Raw genomic sequence first — 8,907 nt, 5'->3', positions numbered from 1 at the left:
AACATACTTAAAAGTTTTGCAGTAATTGAATTATGTATCGGATTTGTTATTTAATAGATTAAATTTTAATTCCTGAATTAGTCACATTTTAAATGCTCGATAGCCACACGTAGCTAGTTGCTACTATATTGGGTAGTGCAGTCTAGTGGAAAATCAGACTAAAGTGTGGAACCAGGCTGGAAGGCCTCGGATGCCATGTTAAAGGGTTAGGATTTTATCCTAGATACAAGGGAACAATAGATGATTTTTGAGCTAGGGAGTGACTCAAGGTTGTGCTTAAGGCTAGGAAGAGTCCAGTAGGTGGCCAGCTGGTGGCTCAGGACCAAGAGCAACCCTTCAGTTGAGTCCCCACATTCCAGGCTCTAACCTCAGCCTTTCAGATTCAGAAGTCTTGATTTTTGTCAGTGCTCCAGAGCACTGCCACCAAAGTGTGGTCCACAGGCCAGTGCCAGTCTGCAAACCCTTTGTTACTGGTCCTAGAGATGGCATTTATAGAAACTGAGTAAGAATTTAGAAGCTTGCAATAACTTAAGACTAATTTCATGTCTGTGGATCTGTATTGTTGTATATGTCTTTATTTCCCTTTGCTAGTAATTCGTATTTTATAGAAGTGTCTGTGATCTTTCACCTGAGATAATATTTTTTGTGTGTTTGTGATAAGTTTTGGGTTTGGTTTTTTTTTCCCCCAGATGTACAAACTAGATATCCTCCGTGCTGTTAAGATCATCTTTGTTTCTCTTATGTTACTATTAAATACTGCCTTTTTTCAAGCTGTCATTGAAATCCCAGCCAACTTCTTTATTTTCCTTTCACATCTGCACACTTCTGAATCACAGGTTTAAGTGCACTGACCTGATCACATGTCACTTGGCCCTTGTCCACATAGTTATGCTCCTTGCTGTACTATATTTGTTGTCTCCAGACCTGTTTGATTTATTGGATTTTCAGAATGACTTCTGCTAGGCATTTTTCTGTATGAACGGGGTGATGAAGAGACCCTCCATCTGCATCACGTACTCCCAAGCACGCTCCAGGCCATCACCATCAGCCCCAGCACCTCCTGGTTGACCAGGTTTAAATATAAATTCACAAATTACACTACCCATATTCTTTTCTTCTCATGGTCCCTCAGTTTGTCATGCAACGGTTACCAGATCTGCTACACTGCACCACAGGTAATTTTTGAAGCACTGCTCTAGAGGCGCTGGGGTGAAGGGAGTCAGAAGGACCAAATTCCCAGATTATGTAAAACAAATGCTTTTTTTTTTTTTAAGTTTATGATGAGAACTATAGCAGCTAAGAAAGGAATGGACATCTATCTACTCAGTTTCTCCCTCCATAGAGAAATGGAAGGCTGCAAGGAAATAATCAAATTTATAATAGCTCTAACTAAATGTTCCTGTTTGCCAGCCACTGTGCAAAGTCTCTTATATGTATTGTCTCAGTTAACCCTCACAGCAACGCTAAAAAATAGGTATTATTAGCCCCATTTTTTTCAGCAAGTACACAGAGGCCAAAATAGGCTAAATAACTTGCCTAACGTCATGAAGCTGATAAACGTTAGACAGGATTCCAGTACAGGTCTCATTCAAAGGTATTGTTTTTAATCACCTTTTTTTTTTTTTTTTTGCCATTATATTCCCAGTATCTAGCAAATTCCCTGGCACAATGACTCTACTTTGTTTTTAGAGAGAATACATGAAGTTGACTATATTACCTCCCAGAGGTAATTCATTAGAGGATTTGGGGCCAGAGTAAAGGGAGTTGGTGGTACTCTAATTGCACCAGGCAAATGTGTTCTACAGTGGAAACATACCAGTTTTGCTCCTATCTAGAATTTATAATCTCCCTCAAATCAATACAAAATAAAAAAACAACCCAATAGAAAAACAAGTAAAAGACTTGAACAGTCACTTTACCACAAAGGGTATCTAAATGGCCAATAAGCATGTGAAGTCACCCAACTTTTATAATCATTAGGAAAATGCAAATTAAAACCACAATGAGATATGGCTGCATATCCACAATAATGGCTAAAATGGACATTGAAGTAAATGCCAAATGTGGCCAAGAATTGGAACAACTGCAACTATATATTGCTAGTGGGAATGTATGTTAGTATAGCCACTTTGGAAAGTTCAAAGTTCAAAAAACAGGCAAAACCGAACTAGATTTAGGTGTATATGTTTAGGTAGTAAAAACTATAAAGAAAAATAGTTTGGGTGAGGGAGTAATGTTAGGGAGGAGGGCACAAGGGGGCTTCTGGTGTGCTGGCAATGTTCGGTTTCCTGACATAAGTGCTGGTTACATGGGTATTCGCTTTGTGCATTGAGCTGTAGGTTTTGGGGTGGGTGATTTTTCAGTATGTGTATTATATATTTCATGGTTTTTAAAAATGTATTGGAATTAACAAGTAGGGAAATATTTTCATGGGCAGTGCTGGGTATATATTATCAACTATTACCTCACTGAGCCAGTCTTTCTATCTGTACCTTATAAAAGTGAAATAGAAGGTAGGCCTGAATTCTGGGAGTGGCAATGATAAGAGGAGACACAGATGCAAAAATACTGCAGAACTTGAGGCAGCAGGGGAAGGTGAAAGACCCTGGCAGTTGGAAGTGAGGAGCCCCAAGTTCACGTCTAAGTGGTTTTTAGTCTAGGCTCTAACCACTCTAGGCATGTGACCTGGGCATATCTCCTAACTTGCCTTCATTTCCTTTTTCTCACCTGGCAGGGCAGGGAAGTTGCATGAAAACAGGTTTTTTATAACCCCCTAAGCTGTTAAAATTTCTTATAAGATTTTTGTTGATGCCTGATTCAATGTAATGGAAAAGGGGGAAGGGGTTAGAATGATTCAGATTTTACGCCTGAGCAAAGGAGGTAATAGTGATAACATGAACAAAATGAGAAAACCAAGAGAAGGAGTAGATTGGGAGAAAGATACTCTGTTTTATACGTGTTGAGTTTAACATCATGTCAGAACATCAGGGTGGCATTATTAAACAGATACAGAACTTTAGGTTTGGTTCTCTGAAAACGAATTCAGAATTGCTGATAGAAAATTAGAAGTTATCCTCTTTAGGGTAATAATTGAAGCTATGAGAATAATTGAGATCACTGGGAGAGAATATAGAAAATAGAGAAGGAAAGAAGTAAAGAGGAGAGGAAATCAGCATTTAAACGGCATGCCAGCTGCTCTACATGTGTTATCTTTTTTTCCCCTCCAATTCTAAGGTAGCCGATTTGTCCTCATTTGGTAGACTGACTATAGACTCACAGCAAGATAAAGAAGCAGCATCTGAAACCAGCTTGAGGAGCACGTGGGTGGCTCAATTGGTTAAGCATCCGACTCTTGATTTCAGCTCAGGCCTTGATCTCAGGATTGTGAGCTCAAACCCTCATTGGGCTCCATGCTGGGTGTGGAGCCTACATAAAAAAGAGTAAGACCAGCCTGACTCCAGTTTATATGGTACATTACACCATTCCTGGAGAGCCAAGTATCTTATGAAGCACATGGGGAGAATTTGAGTCAAGGAAGGATAAGCCCTGAGAAAAGACCTCTGGGTTTTTGTAATTTGTGACCAAGGGGTCCCTGAAACATGTAGCAGCACCTGCACTCTTGTTTGTTGTGCTTCTGTGAACATGGGTAATCCAGACAAACATTTGTGCCCTAGACCTCTGGCAATAAGAAAAAAGATCTAAAAATTAGTATAATGGAAACAAAGTCAATTATTAAGACCTAGCTAAACCCTCTTGCCAGCCAAGTGCTTTGACTCTAAAGGCTTGAAAGAGAAACAGGAATAACACTATATGATGTGACATTGCTGCTTTGTTCATATACAGCCTAGACCCAGGAGTATCACAAGTGTACAGGTAATTCACATTGAGAAACACTGGAATGTTGTATAATAATGTTCACTGTTTATAGTACATTTTTTAGTCACCTTAAGTTCTAAGGGAAAAGATCAAGATGGCTTTGTCAGCTAAGGTCATTAAAACTTGGAATGAAAGATAAGTAAGGCTGGTGGTGAACACATGTCTTTTGGAAAGAAGGAGTATCTCCTCAAAATTGAGTAATCTGTAATCTGTAATCAACAAGGAAGACTTTCCCCTACTACGTTTACTAGAACTTTATTTACTCTTAAGATAATATTTTAACATTAAGAAAAGTAAGAGAAAAATGTTCTATCACAATACAATTACTGGCTTCTTCCTGCATGTGTTTAGATTTGCAGATGAATTTCAGGCAGACTGCTGAAGAAGTTGAAATTGAATACAAAAACATGACGTCTTCTGTCTTTCTCTACCCCCTCTTTCTGGGTGGTAGAGAAGACATCCAGTAAGCAAGCAAAGTCGTTTGGGAAGGTCACTGATTTCAGAATTCACCAGAAGCACCAAGAACTTTGATTTCCAGGAATTGGTTAAGTATAACCACTTCACTCAACCTTATCTTTTACATATATTTTGCAATTGGGCAACTTTATGTCTTACCATATTGTAAGATAGTGGGCATTTAATAATTATTGGTTGGTTATGGTTTCCAGCCAGATTTTAAAAAATTATTTGAATAGATAATCTATCCACTAGTACAGAAAACTTTTTAAACATCATCACTGTCTCCCATTCATACAATTCGCATCCCCAAAGTAACCTCTACTCTTACTTTCTTATGTATTCTTCCAGTATTTTTTTCATGCCTCTACATGTAAGAAAGAATATTCTTAGTTTTCCCAATTTTTATATAAAAAGGAGGATACCACATATATTTTTCTGCACTTTACACATAAGACTTCTTCATATCAATGCATAAGACACATCATTTTTTTTCTTACCCCTGTAGGCTATTTAACCAGTCGTCATCCAATTGAGAGACATTGAATTTCTAAATTATTATAATTAGTGCTGGGATGAATATCTTTGTACACACAACTTCTTTTGTTGTACATTTAAGTATGTCTCATCTCCATTCCCAGAGTGGAATTGTATTGCAAAGGAGCATACATGTTTTTTTTTTTTAAAGATTTATTTATTTATTTATTTATTAAACACAGAGAGACAGCCAGCGAGAGAGGGAACACAGCAGGGGAATGGGAGAGGAAGAAGCAGGCTCCCAGTGGAGGAGCCTGACGTGGGGCCCGATCCCGGAACACCGGGATCACGCCCTGAGCCGAAGGCAGACGCCCACGACTGCGCCACCCAGGCGCCCCATACATGTATTTTCTATTTTGATCGGTTCTGCCCTATTGCCCTCCATGTACCAGATGTTTCTCCACAGCATTGTCAGTAGATTAGAGTGTAAGCAAATTTTTGGATTTTTCCCTGCCAACTTTTGAAGGACAGATTATTTCACATCCTACCTGATATTTTCAGGACCAACTACAAAATCATTGGGTTCAATTGGGGGAAATGGGATTTGGTTTACAGGATTTCTTCAGGATGCCAAAATTCTTTGCTGCAGCTCCTGCAGCGACACACATAACTAGTAAAAACACGGTTGCTTATGCAGTCACAGCAGCCAGCAAACCTGGAGAAGGGCCAAGGATGACTACGGACAGCTCCATCCACACTTTTTTTTTTTTTGGCAAATTTGCAAGCTTAGCAGGATTTAAAAAGATCCTTCAGCCTTTGTTTGAATTACAGAGAACCAAGGAAGAAAGGAAAAATTGGTCATTTCATGAAAAACTTACCCTGATAGGAGCTAAAAATGATTTTGACTTACTTTGCTTTGGTGCTAGGGTGGCACGTGGAGGGAGAAAGTAAGGATATCAGGCTATAGGTTCCACCTGCCCTGAGAGGTTACATCAGGATGTGAATGAAGAAAGATTTCCAGGAATGATGATCTCAAATTCTTAAAGCCAACGTAACTAAGGGAGAGGAAAAGAATTAGATGTAGCATGCTCGCTTACTGACTTTTCAAACTTAGTAATCATTTTATAAAGGTGTAGGCTTGTTATGGACAGAATGTTTGTATCCCCCCAAAATTCATGTCCCCTAACTCCTAATGTGATGGTATTCGGAGATCGTGCCTTTGGGAGGTAATTAGGGTTAAATTAGGTCCTGAGAGTGGAGTTCTCATGATGATGGAATTAGTAGCCTTATAAGAAGAGGGAGAGAGAGATTTTAGTTTGGGCACAAAGGAAAGGCCATGTGAGGACACAGTGAGGAGGCCAGGAAGAGAACCCTCACCAAATTAGCCAGCACCTTGATCTTGGACTTGCCAGCCTCTAGAACTATAAGGAACAAATTTCTGCTGTTTAAACCACCAAGGCTATGGTAGTTTGTTATGGCAGCCCAACTTGGGAAAGAACGTAGCTCTAGTTTTCCACAGATTTGTAAAGGTTCATTTTAAAAACCTGTCATAACTATCAATGCTGTCCCGTCTTTCTTCCAATTATCGACAACCAACATATTGTTTGTGTAGTTCCTGCACAATTTGGAAACAGTGACACCTTAGGCATGGCGAATAACTACTGGGAAATCCTTCAATTTAATGTCCCTAAATTTTAATTTGCATCTCAGGAGTGGCTTGGAATTTGGAATCCTTTTGTCTCTTGAGTTGAAATAAGAGGTATGTAAATGCAGGTGTAAATTCATTCACTTAATGGACTTTACGTGTTGCACACTGGTGATTGGATTTTTGATGGTATCAAAGAATCGGATTACTTTTGTTGAGTTATGATGTTTTGTTATGATTAAGTTTTTTAAACAATTTTATAGAGAGACATTGAAATTTAAGAGGAAATGTTATTTTATCTGGGATTTCAAAATAATCTGGAGTTGCAACAGGGTATAAATTGTGGGCAGTATCAAGGAAACAGTCAAAGGATGATAATTAAGCTGGATGATGGATACATGGAGATTCTTTATATTCTACTTTTATATATGTTTTATGCTAAAGAGATTGTTAAAATAATTTTGATTGTGTATAACTAATGACTGCAATTATGCTTTCATTTTCTTACCTTCCATTATTCTGGGTGATTCTGATGATACCTGCTAAAATTAACATTAAAGAATCTTCAGCTTACCAAGTATACAAATTAAAATGCTAGGCATTAGTACACATTGAACTTCACTTACCATGCGATTATTTAGTAACCATTAAATGCATTCGAGTAGATTTTCTCATTTAATCTCTGCAAAGACAGGTACTATCCCATGTCCATAATTGCCAAAATATGGAAAGAGCCAAGATGTCCATTGACAGATTATAAAGAAGATGTAGTTTGTGTTCACACACACACACACACACACACACACACACACACACTGGAATATTCCTCAGCCATCAAAAAGAATGAAATCTTGCTATTTGCAACAATGTGGTTGGAACTAGAGGGTATAACGCTAAGCAAAAGAAGTCAGAGAAAGACAAATACCATATGATTTCATTCATATGTGGAGTTTAAGAAACAAAACAGAGGAACACTGGGGAAGGGAAGGAAAAATAAGAGGAAAACAGGGAGGCAAACCATAAGAGACTCTTAACTATAGGGAACAAACAGGGTTGCTGGAGGGGAGGGGGGGGGATGGGGTAACTGAGTGATGGACATTAAGGAGGGCACTTGAAGTAATGAGCACTGGGTGTTGTAGGCAACTGACGAATCACTGAATTCCACCTCTGAAATTAATGATACAGTACATGTTAATTAAACTGAATTTAAATTTAAAAATTTTTAAAGAAAGATAGGTGCTATCTCTGTTTTACAAACAAGAAAATACAGACACTAGTGATGCACTTCTAAACTTTCTATTTAGAAAATAGAAGAACTCAGATTTTTTTCCCCAATTGGTCTACCTCCCAAAAGTCATGTTTTATTTCCTCCCTGCCTTACTGCTTCTCAGACGTGACTGACTACCCTTTCTTCCATGCTGTTTTATTTACCTTTTAAGAGTGAAAGCTTGGCACAGCAGGTAGACAAACTCACACGTGAAAATGTGAAAGATTTCTGGGGTCTTTGTCCCCTCCTTTCCTGTTAAGGCAACTAGAGTCCCAACACAGGAGTTAAAGGTGTGCTACACTTTAAGGAAACCATGGAACACTAAGCTGATAAAATTCTAGACTGAACTCACCAAGCGTTGATTCTTCAAGAATTCATTGGACCATTATTACATATATTTGTGTTGGTCACTGTTTAAGATACTGAACTGGTAGTTTCTCTTCACTTTTAGCACATAAATTAAGAGGTCAACCTTGAGAGCTTTATGCTAATCTTGAAGGCATTACACTGAACAAAACAAGGCAGACAAAAAAGGCAAGTACTATATGAGCTCACCTATATCATATCTAAAAAAACCAACCTCACAGAAAGAGATTGGTGGTTGCCAGGGTTGGAGTGGAAAGGAGGCAGGGGAATGGGTGAAGGTTGTCAAAGGGCACAAACTTCTAGTTATAAGAATGAATAATTCTGGTGGTCTAATATACAGCATGGTGACTATAATTAATAATCTCATTTGGTTGAAACTTACTAGAAGAGTAGATCTTAAAAGTTCTCACCACAAAAAAAAAAAAGAAAAGAAAAGAAAACGTAGGGTGATGGATGGGTTTGTTAACTCTCCTTATTGTAGTAATCATTTTGCAGTGTAGATGTATATAAATCATCATGTTGTAGATCTTATACAATATTACATGTCAGTTATATTTTTAAAAAGCTGAGGGGGTAGGGGTGGGGCTCAATCCTGGCACACTTAACCCTGTCTTCCCTCCTGCGTCCCACTCAACTACATCCCCTCAATTAGAGGCCATGCCTAAGCAGCTCAGAAATGGGGTGAGTGCAAGGTAGAAACATCGACAAGCTAACACCGAGCAGCTTCTCCTTTCTCTTCCTAAGGACATGCCAAGTTTGCAATCTAAGGGTGCTTGGGACAACCCCTTACTCCCAAGCTGATTGTAACAATGGAGCTTTT

This window comes from Ursus maritimus, unplaced genomic scaffold, assembly GCF_017311325.1.
Source record: "Ursus maritimus isolate PB19 unplaced genomic scaffold, ASM1731132v1 scaffold_35, whole genome shotgun sequence".
In the NCBI taxonomy this organism is placed as follows: Eukaryota; Metazoa; Chordata; class Mammalia; order Carnivora; family Ursidae; genus Ursus; species Ursus maritimus.
This window is presented reverse-complemented; position numbering follows the sequence as displayed.